We start from the raw sequence: 24,180 nt of genomic DNA on the forward strand, positions 1-24,180 counted from the left end.
TAGTATATGTTGACAATTAGTATATGTCAACATTGTTTTCCAGGGCATTCTGAATAAACAACAGTACAAAAGGCCACAATGCCTGCCCTTATAGGGCTAACATTCTACTAAAAAGAAGACAGTCCAGCAATATACAGTATATGAGACAGAACACAACCTGACACATTTGAGCAAGAACAATAAAGACAATGTGGTTCAAGTATAATGAACAAGAGAAAAAGTAGTAGAAGATGAGGTTAAAGAGATCATTTGAAGGGGGCAGGGGGCAGTGAACAAATCATGTAGTTTCTTACAGGCAAATGGAAGGGCTGTGGCTTGTACTCTGAGTAATATGGGAAACCAACAGAGGCTTTTGAGTAGAAAAAGGGTATAGGCAGAAGGTGACAGCAGGGAAAACTTAAGAGACAACTGAAGTAATCTAGGCAACAGATGATCAGAGCAAGCTGGTAGCAAGAGGAGTAGTAAAAAGTAGTCAAATTCTGAGTGCACTATGAGGGTAGAGAAAAGATGATTTGCTGAGGACTGGAATATGGGGTGTGAGAGAACAAGCAAAGACAAAGACAACTCCAAAGCTTTCAGACTAAGCCAAAAATAAGAGTTGCCCTTTACTGAGATTGGGGAAGTGTGGAAAGGACATGGTTGGGGTTAAAGACCAGGAGTTAGGTTTTACACAGGTGGAGATGTCCAGCAGACAGCCAAACAAAGAGTGCTTAGGCAGGTGAGGAATACATGCTAAAAATATAAATTTAGTCGTACTCAGCATATAAATTATATTTAAAGCCATAAGCTTGGATAAAATCACCAAGGGAATGGGTATAAACAGAGCCCAGGTCTCAAGACAGAGCCCCTGCACAATTCAACAACAGGAAGATGAACAGGAACTTGCAAAGGAAACAGCGAAGGAGAAGCAGAAAGAAAATTAGGAGAATGTCACCCTGGTTGTTAAATGAATAAAGTATATCAAGAAAGAGAGATTAATCAACTTCGTCAAATGGTGTTAGTAAATAAAGTACAGTAAAAACTATTGATAGAAATTGACTATTGGATTTTAGCAACAGAGACATTAGTGGTGACTCTGACCAAAGCAGTAGAGTGGTGGTGATCAAAACCTGACTAATATGAAGTCAAAAGTGAGAACTCCAGCAGGTGTGAACAACTCTTTGGAGAAGATTTCCTGTGAAGTAATAAAAGAAATGCAATGGAAGCTGGAGGGGAATATGAGGTTGGGGCTTTGGTTTTTAAAGTTTTTAAAGACAGGAGAAATAACAGCATGTTAATATGCTGATAAAGATGATCCAGTAGAAGCGGAAAGACTGATGATGCAAGAGAGTGAGGGGTGAGGGACAATATTCTCAAATGGCAAGAGGAAAAGAATTTGGTGTACAAATTCTGAAGAGACTGGCCGTACAGGGAAACATAGGCAAGGAGGTAGATACAGTGTAGTAGTTGGTAAAAATTATTCTCCTAATGCTATTTTCTTAATGAAATAGGAAACAAAGTGATTAGTTCAGAGTAAGGGTGGAAAGGGTGGCGCTGGTGGTCCTATAAAACACATTATAATTATTACATTGTTATTTTTTACTTATAAATTGTTCATTTTGATTCTCCACTTGAATTTAAAACTTTGGAGAATACAGGGTGCTTAGCAGTGTTGCACAACTAGATTCACTGACTTTAAATGAATTTATGATCCACCTGAGGAAGTACATAGTATCAATAAAACAGAGCATAAAAACCAAACCTGAGCCTCAATGAGGTCTACTCTTCCAGCTCAAGTACCTTGCCTACAGATATTTCTCCTCCTCCTAAAATCCTAGCGCGTTTATTCTCTATGTACACATTCATAGCATTCTATGAGATAGGGGATAATTGTATAACAACTATAGGAAAGTAGCAATATACTGCAGTGTGATAAAGATAAAAGAACAGAAAATAATGGAACTCAAAATCTAAAATAGATTCAAATTGATTTTTTAAAATTTAAAAATCAATTTATCTGATTGTTCAGATCAAATAAAGATATCCAAACAGATTAAAATTTTAAACTTAAGAAAATGTATAAAGTACTTGGAAGAAAACACAAAAAAATAAGTAGATTCACCTTATATTGTACAGCTGTATATGTTTAAAAGTTTATATGTGTATTAAGTCTACAATAAGAGTTTTTAAAAACTTGATTCTACAAATAAATAAGAAAAAGACACCAATGAGAAAAACAAATTATTAAGCATTTACTGAAATGGCCATCAAATATAAAAACTTATCTAAATTTCCATTCTCTACACCAAAAGTATAATGCCCCCAAAGCCCACAATACAATTATAAAATTATCTTTTAAAATAAGAGGAAAAAGATTCAAAGCAACCAAAAGATAAGATAATCTAGCAAATCAAACACTGAGTTGCCTGACATGGGAACTCCATTAACAACAGCTTTTCTAAAATTAACTTTACAGATTACACTGAAATCTTAAAGCTGAGGTGCAATTTCTCCTTGTAAACTGCAACACGTACTTGTTTCTATGACTCACACCTTATTAACATACCCTTTAAGTTATTTCAGCAATACCCGTTCTAGAGAACTGCTACCCCAGTCTGAAACAAATCCAACTAATACCAGAGATGAGTAATGACATTTCACTTCTCCATTAGTTATCATGTCACAACACATGAAACTTCTATTTCGTTTTTTTTTAAACGAAACTTACTTTTTTTTCCTTTAATACAAGACTAGATAAATCAGTTTGAACAGCTTCTCCAAGAAAATGAAAAGGATCTGTGTAGCTGGTAGCTGCTGAGAGTTATACCAATATCTTTCAGACTTTTGCTTACCCATCAAGCCCCAACTAGTCCATTTTCCCAGGAAAAGACACTGCTCATTTAAAAACATATCCACAGGACTTTCCTGGTGGAACAGTGGTTAAGAATCCGCCTGCCAATGCAGGGGACACGGGCTCGAGCCCTGGTCCGGGAAGATTCCACACGTCATGGAGCAACTAAGCCCGTGCGCCACAACTACTGAGCCTGCACTCTAGAGCCCGTGAGTCACAACTATTGAAGCCCACGCACCTAGAGCCCATGTCCGCAATGAGAGAAGCCACTGCAATGAGAAGCCCGCGCACCACAACGAAGAGTAGCCCCCGCTCACCACAACTAGAGAAAAGCCTGCACACAGCAACGAAGACCCAATGCAGCCAAAAATAAACAAATCAATAAGTAAATTAAAAAAAAAATAAATTAAATGAATAAATAAAAACATATCCACAGGAAATAACCTGGTTAAAAGTTTATTCTGTAAAGAAAGCTAATTTATGATAAATTAGACAAATTAAAAGCTTTAATACCAAAAATTTAGTAATACATTTAAATAATCAGTATTTCAAAATCAATATCATCAAAATTGTTCAAAAATTGGGCCTCCCTGGTGGCGCAGTGGTTGAGAATCTGCCTGCCAATGCAGGGGACACGGGTTCGAGCCCTGGTCTGGGAAGATCCCACATGCCGCGGAGCAGCTAGGCCCGTGAGCCACAATTACTGAGCCTGCGCGTCTGGAGCCTGTGCTCCGCAACAAGAGAGGCCGCGATAATGAGAGGTACGCGCACCGCGATGAAGAGTGGCTCCCACTTGCCACAACTAGAAAAAGCCCTCGCACAGAAACGGAGACCCAACACAGCCATAAATAAATAAATAAATAAATAAATACCCAAAGTTAAAAAAAAAATTGTTCAAAAATTAACACCGTTCAAAAATTAACATTAAAACCTGAAATTCACACCAATGATGTAATTGTTAAATAGCTATACCATATACACAAGACTGCCTTCCCCTAAAATCTAGTCTTGACCTACCTTTACTTTTTCACAAGGTCTCTGGGTTGGAAAGGGCCATCTAATTCAAAGACTGGACCCAGCTGAATGGTCAGTGAGCCTATGCTTATCAAGAATAAGCACCTCCCATAAGCTCCTTTTACAAAGACATTAGAATATTCTTCCTAGTTGTGATCCAAAATCTTCTCCTCCTGTAACTTCTCCTTGAGGCCCTCTAAGTGCCCTAACCTCCTCATCTATGTCCAATCCCACTACAACAAGGCAGTCCTAGTAATGTATGATACCAATGAAATTTATCAACAAACAGAAAACCTACTTCAAACCCTATCATCCTTTACGAAAGTTTTGCTAGGGTGTTAAAAGTTAAACGTAATAGGCTGATAAAATAACTCTTAAGTACATCACCGTAGGTCACTCAACAATAAAAGTGCTAAAATAATAAAATGTTATATTTATTCTTGCCTAGTCCTAAAAAACACATAACACTTAAGATCATTTCACAAACTAAACATGAAATGTAAATGACAAGACAAAAACGTCAAATACTATCCAAAAAAACTCTAAGGGAGCCATTGGAAAAGCTTCACCATAAAACAAGAATCTTTACATCTTGCCCAAGAACTGTCAAACAAATGCAACATAAAAAGCCCCAAATACGTGTGAAAAATTTACTATATAATCAGAGAGCTATTTCAAATCAGTAAGTAAATCTATGGATTATTTAATAAATAGTATCAGCACAAATGACAGCCATTTCAGAGGGAAATTCAGCCCCTACTTCAATTATGTATGGATCAAAGTTTTAAAGGTTAAAACTTTAAACCATGAAAAAACTAGAAAACAAATGTATTTCTTTCAATCTAAAATAATTTTGTTTTGTAAAAGGCTTTTTCTATGTCTCATGTAAAACCCAGAGCCATAAAGGAAAAAACTGGAAAATCTGACTAGAAAACATTGTAAAGACTTCATGGGAAAAAATAAGTGACTAACTCAAAAAAGACAAAGGTCTGGTAGCCTTAACTTACAAACATCACCTGAAATGTGAGAAAAAGATGAACCTGGCCGGAGCCTGTTTGCATCGACTGACCAGAGTCCACGAATTCCACGCTCCGAGCCTGTCCGGATGGCCCCGACCCCCAGCTTTCTGTCCTTTGAAAACACTAAGAATAATGTCCCTGCATCAATTTTTACTAGAGCCAATTACCTGTCATGCCTGAAACAGGTATCGTACCCAGATTGCCCTTAGCCCCAATAACCACGAAGTCCACGTCTATAAGAAGATGAGAGCCAGTGGGTGAAAATTCATGAACTCAAGGAGCACAATGGACACATCACAGGTATCGACTGCGCTCCCAAGAGTGACCTCATGGTCACTTGCGGGGCTGACCGCAATGCCTACGTCTGGAATCAGAAAGATGGTATCTGGAAGCCGACCCTGGCGATCCTGAGAATTAACGATGCAGCCACTTCTGTCAAGTGGTCCCCGCTACAGAACAAACTTGCTGTGGGCAGTGGAGCATGACTCATTCCTGTTCGTTATTTCGAGTCCGAAAATGACTGGTGGGTAAGCAAGCACATTAAAAAACCCATTCACTCCACAGTCCTCAGCTTGGATTGGCATCCCAACAACGTCTTGCTGGCAGCAGGATCCTGTGATTTCAAATGCAGAGTGTTTTCTACCTACATTAAAGAAGTGGATGAGAAGCCAGCCAGTACACCCTGGGGCAGCAAGATGTCTTTTGGTCAGCTGATGTCAGCCTTTGGTGGCGGTGGCACTGGCGGCTGGGTGCATGGGGTCAGCTTCTCCGCCAGCAGGAGCCTCCTGGCCTGGGTCAGCCACAACAGCACCGTGTCCGTTGCCGATGCCTCAAAAAGTATGCAGGTCTCAACTCTGAAGACAGAGTTCCTGCCCCTCCTGAGTGTGTCCTTCATCTTGGAGAACAGCGTAGTGGCTGCTGGCCATGACTGCTGCCCCACGCTCTTAAACTACGACGACCCTGGCTGCTTGACCTTCGTCTCCAAGCTAGACATCCCAAAACAGAGCATCCAGCACAACATGTCGGCCATGGAGCACTTCCGCAACATGGACAAGCGGGCCACAACCGAGAACCGCAACACGGCCCTGGGGATGCTGCACCAGAGCAGCATCACTCAAGTGTCTATTCATGAGGTGGACAAGCAAGACTGTCGCAAATTTTGCATTACTGGCATCGACGGAGCCATGACCATTTGGGATTTCAAGATCTTAGAGTTTTCTATCCAGGGCCTTCGGATAATGGGAAGCTGAGCGAGCCTCCCAGATCCAGCATGAGGACGGACAGGCTGCACTGGGCAGCTCTGCCATTCGCATGATGGGGAGGAGAGCCAGCCGCCAGGAAACACCGAAGACACATATGGCGCAAACCTTGTTGTGTGTTTTGTTTGAGGATAATTAGTGAAAGTGTTGGTTTTTTAAAAGCAGCAGTGATTTAGGTTTTCTTTTTTGTTTTGCTATTTCATTCCATTCTTGACCAAAGCTTCTCTTTAAGCAGCTTATCATGGAAAATTGTCACACTAACTTAAGGGAAAGGGTGGGGGTGGTATGTAAACTGTCTGCTAAAAAATTAAATAAAAATACTGAACGTGAAAAAAAAAAAAAAAAAAAGATGAACCTGAGAGAGAAAGGTTAAAGGACACGTTTAGAAGATTCCTAGGGGGAAAAAAGATATCCAATAAATACATATACAGTACAGTATTAACCCAAAGAGGAACATACAGAGACAGATTGTAATCAAAATGACAAAAATCAAAGATAAACAGAGAATACTAAAGCTATACGGGAAAAGCAACAAATAACATACAAGGGAACTCCCGTAAGGCTATCAGCTGATTTTTCAGTAGAAGCTCTGCAGTCCAGAAAAGAGTGGTATGACATACTTAAAGTGACAAAAGGGAAAAACCTACAACCAAGAATAGTCTGCCCAGCAAGGCTCTCTTTCAGATTTGACGGAGAAATCAAAAGCTTTCCAGACAGGCAAAAGCTAAAAGAAGTCAGCACCACCAAACCCACTTTACAAAAAATGTTAAAGGAACTTCTCTGGGCAAAAAAGAAAAGGCCACAACAAGAAACAAGAAAATTATAGACTGAAAAAGCTCACCGGTAAAGGCAAACATAAAGATAGGAAATCATCCATACACAATGCCAGTAAGGAGGTTTAATTAAAAGACTGAAGTAGTAAAATCATCTATATCCACATAAGCAGTTAATGGATACACAAAAAAATTAGATGTAAACTATGTTATCAAAAACAGTAATCACTGGAGGGAGAGAGTACAAACGCAGGGTATTTTAAATGCATTTAAAATTAAGAGATCAGCAACATAAAACAGTCATATATATATATACATATATATACATACACATATACACATACACATATACACTGCTATACAAGAACCTCATGGTTAGCTACAAACCAAAAACCTACAATAGATATACACACAAAAAAGGAAAAGGAATCCAAACATAACATGAAAGATAGTTATCAAATCACAACACAAGATAACAAAAAAAGAGGGGGGAAAAAACCTACAAAAACATAACCCAAAACAATTAACAAAATGGCAATAAGAACATACATATCAATAATTACCTTAAATGTAAACAGACTAAATGCTCCAACCAAAAGACAAAGACTGGCTGCATGGATACAAAATCAAGACCCACATATATCTGCTGCCTACAAGAGACTCACTTCAGATCCAGAGACACAATCAGACTAAAACCGAGGGGATGGAAAAAGATATTACACACAAATGGAAATCAAAAGAAAGCCAGAGTATCAATACTTACACGAGACAAAACAGACTTTAGAATAAAGACTGTTACAAGAGACAGAGAAGAACACTATGTAATGATCAAGGCATCAATCCAAGAAAATATTACATTTGTAAATATATATGCACCCAACACAGGAGCACCTCAATATATAAAGCCAATATTAACAGACATTAAAAGGAGAAATAAACAGTAACACAGCAAGAGTAGAAGACTTTTAACACCCCACTCATATCAATGGACAGATCATCCAGACAGAAAATCAATAAGGAAACACAGGCCTTAAATAACACATTATTAGACTAAATGGACTTAGTTGATATTTATAGAGCATTCCACCCGAAAGCAGCAGAATACACATCCTTTTCAAGCACACATGGAACATTCTCCAGGACAGACCACGTGGTAGCCCACAAAATGAGCCTTGGTAAATTTAAGAAAACTGAAACCATATCAAGCATCTTTTCTGACCACAATGCTATGAGACTAGAAATCAAGTACAAGAAAAAAACTGTAAAAAACACAAACACGCAGAGGCTCAACAATACGCTACTAAACAACCAATGGATCACTGAAGAAATCAAAGAGGAAATTTAAAAAATACCTAGAGACAAATGAAAATGAAAACACAACAGTCCAAAACCTATGAGATGTAGCAAAGGCAGTTCTAAGTATGTAGCAATAAAGCTTACCTAGGGAAAGTAGAAAATTCTCAAATAAACAACCTAACATTAAGCCTAAACCAACTAGAGAAAGAGGAACAAACAAAGCCAAAGTTAGTAGAAGGAAAGAAACTGAAGATCAGAGCAGAAATAAATGAAATATAGACTTAAAAAAAATGGAAAAGATCAATGAAAGTAAAAGCTGGTTCTTTGAAAAGATAAACAAAATTATTAAACTTTTAACCAGATGCATCAAGAAAAAAAGGGAGAGGGCCCAAATGAATAAAATCAGAAATGAAAAAGAAAAACTAAAAATAGAGTTGCCACATGAGCCTGCAGTCCCACTCTTGGGCATATATTCAGAGAAAACTATAATTCAAAAAGATATATGCACCCCAATGATAATAGCACTATTTACAATAGCCAAGACATGGGAACAACCTAAATGTCCATCAACAGATGAACGGATAGAGAAGATGTGGTATATATATATACAATGGAATACTACTCGGCCATAAAAAAGAATGAAATAATGCCATTTGCAGCAACATGGATGGACCCAGAGATTCTCATACTAAGTGAATTAAGTCAGACAGAGAAAGACAAATACCATATGATATCATTTATATGTGGAATCTAAAACATGACACAAACCAACTTATCTACAAAACAGAAAAAGAATCGCGGACATAGAAAACAGACCTGTGGTTGCCAAGGGGGAGGAGGGTACAGGGGAGGGATGGACTGGGAGCTTGAGATTAGCAGACACAAACTATTATATATAGAATAGATAAACAACACGGTGCTACTGTATAACATAAGAAACTATATTTGATATTTTGTAATAAAGTAAAACAAAAGAATATGAAAAATTATATGTGTGTATATATATGCATAACTGGATCACTTTGCTGTGATCACCTGAATCACTGTAAATCAACTATACTTCAATTTTAAAAAATCAAATTTAAAGTAAACAAATAAATAAAATACAACCAGAAAATAAAAAAGAGGTCGATGTAAAACAGTTTGCAAGTGACATCTCCAAATAAATTCTGATTTTTGACCCTTAAAAAAAAAAACTCATAACCATGGATTCTTAAATTCACGTCTACAGTCTCTGCCAGTCCAGAACACCCCCAATGTTTCTACCAAAAATATTAACACAAAAATGGCTCCAAGGCCATGAAAGACTCTGGAAAAAAATTCCTTCTACCCAGTCTGGCCTGAACAGTACAGTATTTTCAGATACACTCCTCTTGAAGGTGAACTTACAATAGAAAGTGAAAAAAATCAAAGATACAAACAGGGATTATATCCCCAAGAATTCCAAATAGAATAATGTGGACGACTATAAAAAATAATTTTTTCAGCTATTAGAAGCATAAATTAAATCACACATATGGAAAAAGAATAAAACACTCATATAAAAGACCAGAAGGTAGAAAAGAAACTATAAATTGTGTATAAGCATCCACACACATATGTGCATACACAGACATGCAGACATTAAAAACTAAATGAACTGATAATTATACACAGCTGAAGAATTATCAAACAGAAAGATAGAGCTTATAAAAACTGGCAATGCAGCACAAAGGAATACATTAGGGAAAACATGAAAGAAAAACTAATAGACATGAAGGAAAGAATGAGAAGGTCCAATAAATCAAATGGGAATTCAAGGAGAGCAAAGAATCAAGAAAGGTAATATTTGATGACAAAATGGCAAAGACTTTTCAAAAACTGCTGAAAAGATATAAATCTTTCAATTCCAAAAGGGCAACAAAATCTGAACAGCATAAATAAGAAACAAACCTAAACATACGTGTAGTAAAATTATATAACTCAAAAGATGCAAGCAGGTCTTAAAAGCAACATAGAAAAAATTACCTATAACAGAATAAAATTAGACTTATATATTACTCAGCAATAGAAGCCAAAGGATAATGGAATAAAATCTCCATAAAAACAATGACCACTAACACAGAATTCCAGATCCAGCAAAATATTGGAATATTCACTTACATCAATAAGTACACCAATTAAATAACAGTAAAATCCTGATTATCTTTTCTAAGACTATACAATCTATTCTGAAGTCTACATTTCAAGTTCTACACTTCTACAGTCTAAATTTCAATTTTTATTTTAACAGTATTCCACAAACTCCTAACTCTGCTATTTAAGAGAAAGCAAAGAGACACAAAGTCTACACAAACAACAAAATTGTGAATAAACAGCAAAATCTTATACATATTCAAAATGAAAGTATATACAAATAAGGATAGTAAAATAAGGTAGGAAACTACTTATATATTTTCATTTTCCTATTTTTTTCTGAAACATTACCTCTGTTAATAAATTATTAAGCCATGGTGAAGTTAAAGAATCTTAAAATAGTAAGAAATTTTCCCATCCCCATTCACTGAAATCAAGCAGCATTTGCTTTTATACTCAATCTTATGTAGTCAACTTCTACTGAAATTGTACCTTGAAAATTATGGTTTAAAAAAAATTCACTAAAGATTTTTATGTACTTGTTATACAAGGTTTGCTTTATACTACTGAAATTTAACATGCCATATCAGTGACTCTCCTACTGATCTGTATGTTCTCTCCCAAATACCCTTCAAGCCCAACACAGTCAGTGCTCAACACATAGCACTGTCAGATTTTAACTGGCTAAAAGACAACCAGCATGAATCTGGGAAGAAAAAAAAGTTTACTTCATTAACATAAATAGCTTTATACAGGTAGTCCTTATGATTATGGATTTTCTTTCAAAATAAACCTTCATAAATATAGTATACATCAATCCCATTTGTGTCCACCAGTACTGTGAAACACAAACTCAGGGACTTTTTATCATAATATGGGCTTCATTATAACATTCTTGAAGCTGCAAAAGAAGTATATAACGGAAAAATAAAAATCAAAAAGTCCTGATAAAATTACCATTAATTGGAAATAAGTACACACTTTGTATTTTAACATTTAAACCTACAACAGCAGCCCCCACCAAAAATAAAAAAAAAAATTTTTTTTTTTGCTGTTGGTTCCATTCTTGATATTGTTCCCAATAAGCAACCTAAGCAAAAAACAGTGAGAGAAGTTAATCTAAGAACAATACCCAGGAAAAAATCTCATCTCTGGAATTACACCAAATGAATTCCCCCATTCTTAAAGTTGGTTTATAAATTACCTAGTTACAAAATTGAAATACAGTGAGCCTTCAAAATTTGTGATTGCCAAGACTCCCTTTCAAACAACAGAAATATGACTTAAGAGGTTCAAAGGTGATCAGTTATTAGAAACCTAAAATATAGCACCAAAAACAATACTTAGGAATAAATGCAACCAAGGAGGTGAAAGACCTGTACACTGAAAACTGTAAGACAATAATGAAAGAAATTGAAGATGATACAAATAAATGGAAAGATATTGTGTGAAAACATATTGTGTGTTCATGGACCAAAAGAATTTTAATACTGTTAAATGTCCACACTACCCAAAGTCATACAGCTATAGATTCAGTGCAATCCCTATCACAATTCCAATGGCATTTTTTACAGAAAAAGAAAAACAATCCTAAAACTCATATGGAACCACAAAACACCCCAAATAGGCAAAGCAAACTTGAGAAAGAAAAAAGCTGAAATCATCACATGTTCTTATTTCAAATTATACTCCAAAGATATAGTTAATCAAAACAGTATGGTAGTGGCATAGAAACAGACAAACCAATGGAACAGAATCAAGAACCCAGAAATAAATCCACACATATACAGTGAACTAATATTTGACATGGGAGCCAAGAATACACAATGGGGAAAAGACTGTCTCTTTAATAAATGGTGCTGGGAAAACTGAATATTCACACACACAAAAATTAAACTGGACCCCTATTTTACAACACTCAAAAATTAATTCACAATGGATTAAACACGTAAATGTAAGACCTGAAACCATAAACCTCCTAGAACAAAACACTGGGGAAAAGCTCCTTGACATTGGTCTTGGCAGTGATTTTTCAATGTATGACACCAAAATCATATGCAACAAAAACAAAAATAGACAAGTGGGACTACATCAAACTAAAAAGCTTCTACACAGCAAAGAAATGATCAACAAAATTAAAAGGCAACCTACAGAATGGAAGAAAATATTTGCAAACCATATGCCAGATAAAGGATTAATATCTAAAATATATAAGAAATTCATACAACTCAAAAGCCAAAAAATATATATTTTTTTAAATGGGCAAAGGACCCAAATAGACATTCTTCCAAAGAAGGCCAACAAGTCCATGAAAAGGTGCTCAATATCACTGATCATGGGGAAAATGCAAAGGTCAAAACTACAATAAGATATCACCTTACACCTGTTAGAATGGCTATCATCAAAAAGACAAGAGATAACAAGCGCAGGCAAGGATATGGAGAAAAGAAAACCTCTGTGTACTGTTGGTGGGACTGTAAATTGGTGCGGCACTGTGGAAAACAGTATGGAGGTTCCTCAAAAAATTAAAAATAGAACTACCATATAATCCAGCAAACCCAATTCCACTGGGTAAATATGCAGTGGAAATGAAATCAGTATCTAGAAGAGATATCTCCAACATGATATCCATGTTCACTGCAGCATTATTTACAATAGCCAAGACATGGAAACAACCTAAGAGTTCACTGACAGGTGAACAGATTTTAAAAGTGTGATACATATATACGATGGAATATTATATGGCCATGAGAAAGAAGAAAATCCTACCATTTGCAATATCATGGACAGACTTTGAGGGCATTATGCTAAATAAGACAAAGAAAGACAAATACTGTATGATACCACATGTGGAATCTTGAATTCATAGTAACAGAGAAGAGTGGTGGTTACCTGGGGCTTTGGGGAGATGTTTTTTGAGGGTACAAACTTGCAACTAGTACATTAAAAAGTCCTGGAGATCTAATGCGCAGCAGTGATTACAATCAACAATAATGTATTATAAACTTCAAAGCTACTAATAAACTTACACAATGTTATGTCAATTATACCTCAATAAAGCTAGAAAAAAATGAAGTACAGCCACAAGTAGAGGTCCTTATCCTATAGCCATCTTGCTCTGAACACTGTGCTTAGAAACCATATTTACACAACCTCAAGAGCCATGCAAAGATAGATACAGTACTGCCTTCAACAGACAGTACACAGCTGCCAGGATCCTACATTTCATTTCAAGATCCCTGAAAGACTTCTGCTTTCCCCACTATTAGAAGATGCCTGAAGAGGTTAAAAAAAAAAAAAAAGTAAAAGTAAAAGCTATCATATACTAAAAATAGCAGAAAGCAATCAAATTAAAATTGGTGAATTCACTGTGTGTAAATCCAGACAATGTCACTAACTAAAAAATTTAGGAGCATCGAAAGTCATTCACTATAACAAGTCATTTCACTGTCTTTTTTTTTTTAATAAAAGGTTTATTAAATTAGGAAAAATTAGAATGTCTGATTTTGGCAAAACACTTGATAATGTATACAAGCTATCCTTGGAAACAAGATAGAGTAGTAGAAATCAGAGAATATTTAATAGGTTAAATAATCATATCCCAAAGTTGCCAATTAATAGTTTAGAAAGAGTATTATTATGTATCAGACTCTGTTCTTTGCCTGACCTTAGTCACATTTTAATCCATCCATTACCCTGATAATACGACAAGCTTGCCAGTTTACAAAGATGTGCTGAACTCAGAATAGGATAACAAAGGACAAACCAACTAAAAATGTTTCATAAAATAAGATTTTTATTTATCCTTTGCTACCAAACTCTTTCAGTTCCCTAGCTGGAACAGCAGGAATTCCAATAGCTATCTCAGATAAGGAGGGATACCATGTTATTACAATCTACAGACCTACCTCATATAATCGTTCAGTTAACTGGTTTTCATCAAATGACCCTTGAAAAGTACTACTTTTCAAACGACTTTTTTAAACATTAGTTATTATTTGCCTAAAATACACATAAAATAAATATTCTATGAAGAATAAAAATTTCAACATTATAATTTCAGCTAAAGACACACTCAACAATTTCATCAATACAATGGTATCCAGTTGGAACACATCATATGTATTGATGTACTGCACACATTTGGATGAAGTGAGAACATGTGCTTTGTGCACATATTGCCAAGCAAGAGGGATGCAAGGCTATCATCTCCTACAACTCTTCAGTATTTTCTGCCTGTATTCTATTTCCACATTGCTTAAAGGACTTGTGTTTGGCCTTTATTCCACTAAAGGTGCTTATCTGTACCACAATTTGACTTTTAAGTGCAGACTGAATGTAAGATAACCCTGAGCTCCAGAAAGGTTGAAATTGGGGGAAAAAATGGTATAATAAGAATAAAGAATAGGCTTTCCAAAGAATTACACTTCATCAACCACCACCACAACCAAGTTTTCTCTTCCTCCTTTGGCAAGTATAATACAATACACCTTCATTTTACATTACATTTTTTTAAAAAATAAATTTAATTATTTATTTTTGGCTGCATTGGGTCTTCGTTGCTACACGCAAGCTTTCTCTAGTTGCGGCGAGCGGGGGCTACTCTTCGTTGCGGTGCACAGGCTTCTCATTGCGGTGGCTTCTCCTATTGTGGAGCACGGGCTCTAGGCGCGCAGGCTTCAGTAGCTGCAGCACGTGGGCTCAGTAGTTGTGGCACATGGGCTTAATTGCTCCACAGCATGTGGGATCTTCCCGGACCAGGGCTCAAACCCGTGTCCCCTGCACTGGCAGGTGGATTGTTAACCACTGTGCCACCAGGGAAGTCCCTATCACATTATATTTTAAGATCAAGTGTATTTATTTACTTTCAAAGTGTTGCTTACACTTGTATAAACTCATCTTCATTGCTAGATTAATATTTTCCTTTGTGTAAAAATTGGTTGAGATACAACACAGCATAATTTCCCATTAAAAATGAATGAAAATATGCTTTAACAGATACACACTACTAATAAAAACACATAACAAGAACCTACTGTATAACACAGGAAACTATATTCAATATCTTGTAATAACCTATAATGGAAAAGAATCTTAAAATTTATATATATAAAAATATATAATACATACATTATATATATATATAAAATTGAATCACACTTTGCTATACACCTGAAACATTGTAAATCAACTATACTTCAATTAAATAAATAAAGTTTGGGCTTCCCTGGTGGCACAGTGGTTGAGAATCTGCCTGCCAATGCAGGGGACACGGGTTCGAGCCCTGGTCTGGGAAGATCCCACATGCCGCCGAGCAACTAGGCCCGTGAGCCACAACTACTGAGCCTGCGCGTCTGGAGCCTGTGCTCCGCAACAAGAGAGGCCGCGATAGTGAGAGGCCCGCGCACCGCGATGAAGAGTGGCCCCCGCTTGCCGCAACTAGAGAAAGCCCTCGCACAGAAACAAAGACCCAACACAGCCATAAATAAATAAATAAATAAATAATTTTAAAAAATAAATAAAGTTTATCTGTAGGAAAAAATTAAAGAAAATATGTTTTCATGTAATGGCTTTTCACTTAGCAGCAGAGTTTTCAAGAATGAATTCAAGTCATTAAACAAAGGATACGTATATTTGATTCCCAAGTTTGGAACAATAAACAACAAGAGTTCAGACAACAAGGGATACCAGTGCTACCTCAAAAAAGAAAAAAATTACCCAGCCTGAGTTGGACTAGCAAGGGATACCTGTACTCCAAAACAGACTAAAGAAACATAGGATGAGTGAGATGAACTAGCGGCAACAAGAATCATACTTCAAGGCTTTAGGATTTTAATTGATTGTAGTCGTAACAAATTAGTGTGATACTAAAATCAGATTTGTTCTATAGAGTTGAAAAACACCCAACAACATTAAAAGAGGGCAGGGAGTTCCCTGGTGGTCTAGTGGTTAGGATTCAGCACTTTCACTACAATGGCACGGGTTCAATCCCTGGTGGGGGAAGTGAGATCCCACAAGGCACACAGCATGGCCAAAATAAAATAAAAAATAAAAATAAAAATAATTTTAAAGAAAAGGTTAAAAGAGAGCAGATCTGAGCAAAGAAAGAGAATAGATCACTAAACAAGAGCACTCAGGATAAACTAAGTTGCGCTTCAAAAACAAGATTATAATAGGTAGAAATGAAGAGATGAAGACTTCCAATAAGGATGCTTCTATTCCAAACACTTAAAATCACGGATGACCATCGACAGAGGAATGAAAAGAAGCTGTGGTACATATATACAATGGACTATTAGCCATTAAAAGGACTAAAATAATGCCATTTGCAGCAACATGGATGGACCTAGAGATTGTCATACTGAGTGAATTAAGTCATACAGAGAAAGAGAAATCATATGATATCATTTATATGTGGAATCTAAAAAAAAATGATACAAATGAACTTATTACAAAACAGAAACAGACTCACAGACTCAGAGAACAAACTTATGGTTACCGGGGGGAAGGGTGTCAGGGAGGGATAGTTAGGGAGTTTGGGATTGAGAGAAAAAAAAAAAATTGTATATCACTATATTATGTACCTGTAAATTATATCTTATTGTACATCAACTATACATCAATAAAAAAGAAAAAAACAAACAAGGTCCTACTGTATAGCACAGGGAACTATATTCAATATCCTGTGATAAACCACAATGAAAAAGAATATAAAAAAGTATATATGTATAACTGAATCACTTTGCTGTACACTAGAAACTAACACATTATAAATCAACTATACTTCAATTAAAAAAATAACAATGGATGAAAAATAAGATTATCAAAAAGATATGGCTGAACCCAAAATGAAGATAAATATGTCTCTGAGTTAGAAACAATAAAAATTCAAAAGAATAAACCATACAGTACCTAAAATGGAGCACAGGGAATAAAGAATGAGAAAGATGGCTGGATACTGACTCTATAGCAGGCAAATGGTCAGAGAAGTTCAGCTCCCACAGGTAACAGCAACAGAACAGAACCAGGTTTGCTGCTTGACACCAAGAGGTGGGGATGGGAATAGAATTTGCACAGCTTGGGTCGGGGGGTGGGGGGAGAAAGAAGATGTATGAAAAAGAATCAGGCTGGGTACTTCCCTGGTGGCACAGTGGTTAAGAATATGCCTGCCAATGCAAGGGACACGTGTTCAATCCCTGGTCCGGGAAGATCCCACATGCCACAGCGGAGCAACTGAGCCCATGCACCACAGCTACTGAGCCTGCGCTCTAGAGCCCGCGAGCCACAACTACTGAAGCCCGAGCACCCCAGAGCCCATTCTCCACAACAAGAGAAGCCATTGCAATGAGAAGCCCACACACTGCAACGAAGAGAAGCCTCTGCTCGCTGCAACTAGAGAAAGCCTGCACGCATCAACGAAGACCCAAGGCAGCCAAAAATAAATAATTTTTTTTTCAAGTTAAAAAAAAAAAAAGAATCAGGCTGAAAACCTATTACCTATAGCTATATAGCTTTACAGGAGCTCTAAGCCTGGAGAGAAAAGAGGACAAAAATCCAGGCTCACAGCAAATTTAAAATTAACAATAATACCTTAATATCAAATATCAAGCCAGTATTCACATTTCCCCAACTGCTGTGTAGATATTTTTTCAGTTATTCTGTATTGATTGATGTACAGTAAGTCCCCTACATACGAACCTCAGAGTTGCGAGCTTTCAAAGATGCAAACGTGCGTTCCATCAACGTCAGGCGTGAGTGAAATTGCAGCTTGCCCTCCATCTCCTATTGCTGACTATCCTTCAGCTCTACCATCTCCCACCTCCACTCCCTCCTCCAGTCAGTAACTCTTCTTGCCTGTTCACTTGATGCCAGCCCCTGTAGGCCAGCCATTATACTGCACTACTGTACTTTTCAAAGTACTGTAAGATTAAAAATGTTTCATTTTTTGTGTTTGTTTTTTATGTATTATTTGTGTATTAGTATTATAAACCTATTACAGTACAATACTATATAGCCAATTGTGTTAGTTGTGTACCTAGGCTAACTGTTTGACTTATGATCAAATTGAACCTCCAAACAGCAGTAGAGTAAGTCCCTTACATACAAACCTTCAGGTTGCGAACTTTCAAAGATGCAAACTCGCGTTCCATCAGCGTCAGGCGTGAGTGAAATTGCAGCTTGCCCTCCGTCTCCTATTGCTGACGATCCTTCAGCTCTACCATCTCCCACCTCCTCTCCCTCCTCCAGTCAGTAACTCTTCTTGCCTGTTCACTCGATGCCAGCCCCTTTATGCCAGCTGTTGTACTGTACCACTGTACTTTTCAAGGTACTGTACCGTAAGATTAAAAATGTTTTTTTTTGTGTGAAAAATATTATAAACCTATTACAGTACAGTATTATATAGCTGATTGTGTTAGTTGGGTACCTAGGCTAACTTGGACTTACGAACAAATTAGACTTGTGAACACACTCTCAGAATGGAACTCGTTCATATGTGGAGGACTTACTGTATTTATCTCTCGTCTCCTTTCATTCATCATCCCTGTATCTTTTATTATTCACTTTCTCGCAATTCTTAGAATTTTGGGTTGGAAAAACCAGGCAGTTGTCTTGTAAAGATTCTCAGTATGAATTTTGTTGATGGCATCCCCATAGTGTTAACAAGTTTTTTTGGTGTTTTGTTTTTGTTTTGTCTTCTATTTCCTATAAATTGGTAAATTTAAAGGCTAGATCAGATTCATGATTATAACCTGAGGGCAAGACTAAGGCACAGACAGCATGGCATACTTCCAAAACGATGTATCTAATATCTGGATATCTTTTTGTGATATTACCAACCATTGGTGATCTTTGCCTAGACATTATTCACTAGGAGATGCAAAATGGTGATATTCTAAGCCTATCACTGAGACTTCCCTGGTGGCGCAGTGGTTAAGAATCCGCCTATCAATGCAAGGGACACAGGTTCGAGCCCTGGTCCAGGAAGATCCCACATGCCGCGGAGCAACTAAGCCCGTGCGCCACAACTACTGAGCCTGCACTCTAGAGCCCGTGAGCCACAACTACTGAGCCCACGTGCCACAGCTACTGAAGCCTGCGCGCCTAGAGCCTGTGCTCCACAACAAGAGAAGCCACTGCAATGAGAAGCCCGCGCACCACAATGAAGAGTAGCTACTAGAGAAAGCCCGCACGCAGCAACGAAGACCCAACACAGCCAAAAAATATATAATAAACAAAGTCTATCAATCTTTATTAGAATACATCTATAGAAAGAAACTTCTCTTATTTGGTCACCCTGAGATCCAATTCATATAAGAAAGGTAGGATAAATGCTTATTTTTCTTTATTTATCAAAACTGTCAAAATAATGTTAGCCCAAAAGCAACTAAAGTATTTTTTTAAGTTTTAGCATCATTACGAACTCTAGGATTAAACATACTTGACTTGTTTCATTAGTTATTTTCTTTACTGATGTTCAGATTGTCCCCTTTTTTTAAATTTATTTTTTATTGAAGCACAGTTGAATTACAATGTTGTGTTAATTACTGCTGTACAGCAAAGTGACTCAGTTACACACATATATACATTCTTTTTCATATTCTTTTCCATTATGGTTTACCACAGGATATTGAATATAGCTCCCTGTGCTATACAGTAGGACCTTGTTGTTTATCCATTCTATATATACCAGTTTGCATCTGCTAATCCCAAACTCCCAATCAAACCCTCTCCTACCCCTCCCACTTGGCAACCACCGGTCTATTCTCCATGCCCCTGATTGTTTCCGTTCCCAAGACAGGTTCATTTGTGTCATATTTTAGATTCCACATATAAGTGATATCATATGGTATTTGTCTTTCACTTTGACTTACTTCACTTAGTATGATAATCTCTAGTTGCATCCATGTTGCTGCAAATGGCATTATTTAGTTCTTTTTTATGGCTGAGTTGTATTCCATTGTATGTATGTACCACTTCTTCTTTGTCCATTCATCTGTTGATAGACATTCACGTTGTTTCCATGTCTTGGCTACTGTGAATAGTGCTGCTATGAACATCGCGGTATGTGTATCCTGTATCTTTTTGAATTACAGTTTTGTCTGAATATCTGCCCAGGAGTGGGACTGCTGGATCATATGGTAATTCTATTTTTAGTTTTCTGCAGAACTTCCATTCTGTTTTCCATAGTGGCTGCACCAACTTACATTCCCACCAACGGTGTAGGAAGCTTCCCTTTTCTCCCCACACTCTCCAGCATTTGTTATTTGTAGACTTTTTAATGATGGCCATTCTGACCAGCATGAGGTGGTACCTCATTGTAGTTTTGATTTGCATTTCTCTAATAATTAGCAATGTTGAGCATCTTCTCATGTGCCTATGGGCCATCTGTATTTCTTCTTTGGAGAAATGTTATTAAGGTCTTCTGCCCATTTTTCGATTGGGTTGTTTGTTTTTTTGTTGTCAAGTTGTATGAGCTGTTTGTATATTTTGGAAATTAATCCCTTGTCAGTAGCATCATTTGCAAACATTTTCTCCCATTCTGTAGGTTGTCTTTTTGTTTTGTTTATGGTTTCCTTTGCTATGCAAAAGTTTGTAAGTTTGATTAGGTCCCATTTGTTTATTTTGGCTTTTATTTCTATTGCCTTGGGAGACTGACCTAAGAAAACATTGGTATAATTTATGGCAAAGAATGTTTTGCTTATGTTCTCTTCTAGGAGTTTTATGGTATCACGTCTTATGTTTAAGTCTTTAAGCCATTTTGGGTTTATTTTTGTGTATGGTGAGAGGGCACATTGTAACTTCTTTGATTTACGTGTGGCTGTCCAACTTTTCCAACACCACTTGCTGGAGAGACTTTTTCCCATTGTATATTCCTTTTTTTTTTTGGCTGCTCCGCGCAACATGTGAGATCTTTGTTCCCCAACCTGGGATCAAACCTGCACCCCCTACAGTGGAAGCATGGAGTTCTAACCACTGGACTGCCAGGGAATCCTCTCCCATTGTATATTCTGGCCTCCTTTGTCGAAGATTAATTGATCGTAGGTGTGTGGGTTTATTTCTGGGCTCTCTATTCTGTCCATTGATCATATACCTGTTTTTGTGCCAGTACCATGCTTTGTAGTATTGTCTGAAGTCTGGGATGGTTATGCCTCCCAATTTGTTCTTTTTCTTCAGGATTGCTTTGGCAATTCTGGTCTTTTATGGTTCCATATGAATCTTAAGATTATTTGTTCTAGTTCTGTGAAAAAGGTCATGGATAATTTGATAGGGATCGCATTAAATCTGTAGATTGCTTTCAGTAGTATGGCCATTTTAACAATATTAATTCTTCCAATCCAAGAGCATGGGATATCTTTCCATTTCTTTGTATCATCTTCAATTTCCTTTATTAATGTTTTACAGTTCTCAGCGTATAAGTCTTTCACCTCCTTGGTGAGGTTTATTCCTAAGTATTTTATTTTTGGGGCTGAGATATTTAAAAGCATTGTTTTTTTTACATTCCCTTTCTGATATTTCATTGTTGGTGTAAAGAAACGCAACCAATTTCTGTATGTTAATCTTATACCCTGCTACCTTGCTGAATTCGTTTATCAGTTTTAGTAGTTTTTAGGTGGAGTTTTTAGGGTTTTCTATATATAGTATCATATCATCTGCATATAATGCAATTGTCCCCCTTTTGACCAATGGGATCTTATTCAGGATGGCTCTTAGGTTGTTTTGACACTACCCTCTTTTTAGTTGCTCTATTGCTTTCTGACAAGACATTCTAGGAAAAAAAAAAAAACACTCGAGTTGCTCTCCTGGCATTCTCACCTTTGTACAATCCCCTCCATTAAGTATGAGTGGGACCTGTGACTTGCTCCTAATCAGTAAAATATGACAAAGGTGACAAAATGTTAAAAATGATTACATATACATAATTATATTACATAAGACTGTAACCCCTGTTAATAGGACACTCTTTCTCTCCCTTACTGGCTTTGAAGAAAGCAGCTGCCATGTTGTAAGCTGCCTATGGAGAGGGTCATGAGGCAAGGAGCTAAGAACAGCCTCCCAGACAACAGCCAACAAGAAACTAAGGCTTTCAGTTGGGCACCCTCCAAGGAACTGAATGCTGCCAACAACCACATGAACTTGGAAGCAGATCTTTCCCCAGCTGAACCTCAGATGAGACCCCTGCCATGGACAACACCATAATAGCAGTTTTGTGAAACCCTGTAGCAGAGGACCCAGTTAAGGGGGTGGTGCAAATGTGTGTTACTGTAAACCTTTGAGCTTGTGGTACTATTGATAATATATGCAGGCTCATCTCCTACACTTCCTGCCTTAGACTTGGAAAATGCCCATTCTGAGCACTAGTTTACTTTTATTGTGAAAGGATATTTAAACATCACAATGTGAGCATCAAGAGTGCTATTGGGTTGGTCACTGTTTCTAGACCTTTTAAGTCAACAGGGCCAGAAAATGCATACATTTTAATAAGTTAAATTATTGCATGAGTGCATACAGGTGCTTCTACTCATATTTAGTACTATAGGGTTTTTACATAATTTCACTACATCTGCTTTAGCAACATGGATACAAGGTTGAAATTATCACACTAAGTGAAGTAAGCCACAAAGAAAAAGGCAAATATCATATGATATCACTTATATGTGGAATCTAAAATATGACACAAATGAACCTATCTATGAAATAGAAACAATCACAGACATAGAGAAGAAACTGGCGGTTGCCATGGGGGAGGGGGTTGGGGGAGGGAAGAGTGGGAGGTTGGAGTTAGCAGATGCAAGCTTTTATATACAGAATGGGTAAACAAGGTCCTACTGTACAGCACAGAGAACTATATTCAATATCCTAGGATAAATCATAACAAAGGAATATTTTTTAAAAAGGAATGTTTATATATGTATAACTGAATCACTGTGCTGTATAGCAGAAATGAACACAACATTGTAAATCGACTATACTTCAATTAAAAAAATGGGACTTCCCTGGCAGTCCAGTGGTTAAGACTTCGCCTTCTAATGCAGGGGGTGCGGGTTTGATCCCTAGTCGGTGAGCTGAGATCCCACATGCCTTGTGGCCAAAAAACCAAAACATAAAACAGAAGCAATATTGTAACAAATTCAATAAAGCCTTTAAAAAATGGTCCACATCAGAAGTATTAAAAAAAAAAAAAAAACTACATCTCCTTTAAATAATGCTAAAAGTCTCAGTTTTCAACAAAACCAATATATTCACTCATTTCAATTAGCCCACAACACACGCACTACACAGTACTGAAATACAATGCATACACTGCCACCAAAATTATGATTATAATAGTTCAAGACTTGTTTTCCTTCTCTGTCATCCTTCCTGCACTCTCTTCCCAGGGTCTATTCCAGTGGGGAATATCATCAGTCAGTCAAGTCATTGCCTTTTTTTTTTTTTTAACCCCACATTTGTTTATTTATTTATTTTTGGCTGTGTTGGGTCTTCGTTTCTGTGCGAGGGCTTTCTCTAGTTGTGGCAAGCGGGGGCCACTCTTTATCGCGGTGCACGGACCTCTCACTATCGCAGCCTCTCTTGCTGCGGAGCACAGGCTCCAGACGCGCAGGCTCAGTAGTTGTGGCTCACGGGCCTAGTTGCTCGGCGGCATGTGGGATCTTCCCAGACCAGGGCTCGAACCCGTGTCCCCTGCATTACCAGGCAGATTCTCAACCACTGCACCACCAGGGAAGCCCAAGTCATTGTCTTTTAAAGTCACTTGGCGTAGTTTCACTCTGGTGTCCACCAAGTGAATACACGTAAAATTCATTTGTTTTGCTTTACTTTTAATTTTTAGAGACCTAAAAAAAATTTTTAATAATTATGCAAAATATTTACAT

General features: G+C 37.2%; 1 protein-coding gene and 1 pseudogene across 4 annotated transcripts in view; one reads left to right on the forward strand and one right to left on the reverse strand.

The window, feature by feature from the left end:
- Positions 1 to 24,180, reverse strand: part of KTN1 (kinectin 1) — a 120,173-nt gene that overhangs the window by 85,426 nt on the left and 10,567 nt on the right. The window lies entirely within an intron of this gene.
- Positions 4,961 to 6,140, forward strand: LOC137751923 (actin-related protein 2/3 complex subunit 1A pseudogene; annotated as a pseudogene).

The sequence above is a fragment of the Eschrichtius robustus genome, chromosome 1 (assembly GCF_028021215.1).
Source record: "Eschrichtius robustus isolate mEscRob2 chromosome 1, mEscRob2.pri, whole genome shotgun sequence".
Classification (NCBI taxonomy): domain Eukaryota; kingdom Metazoa; phylum Chordata; class Mammalia; order Artiodactyla; family Eschrichtiidae; genus Eschrichtius; species Eschrichtius robustus.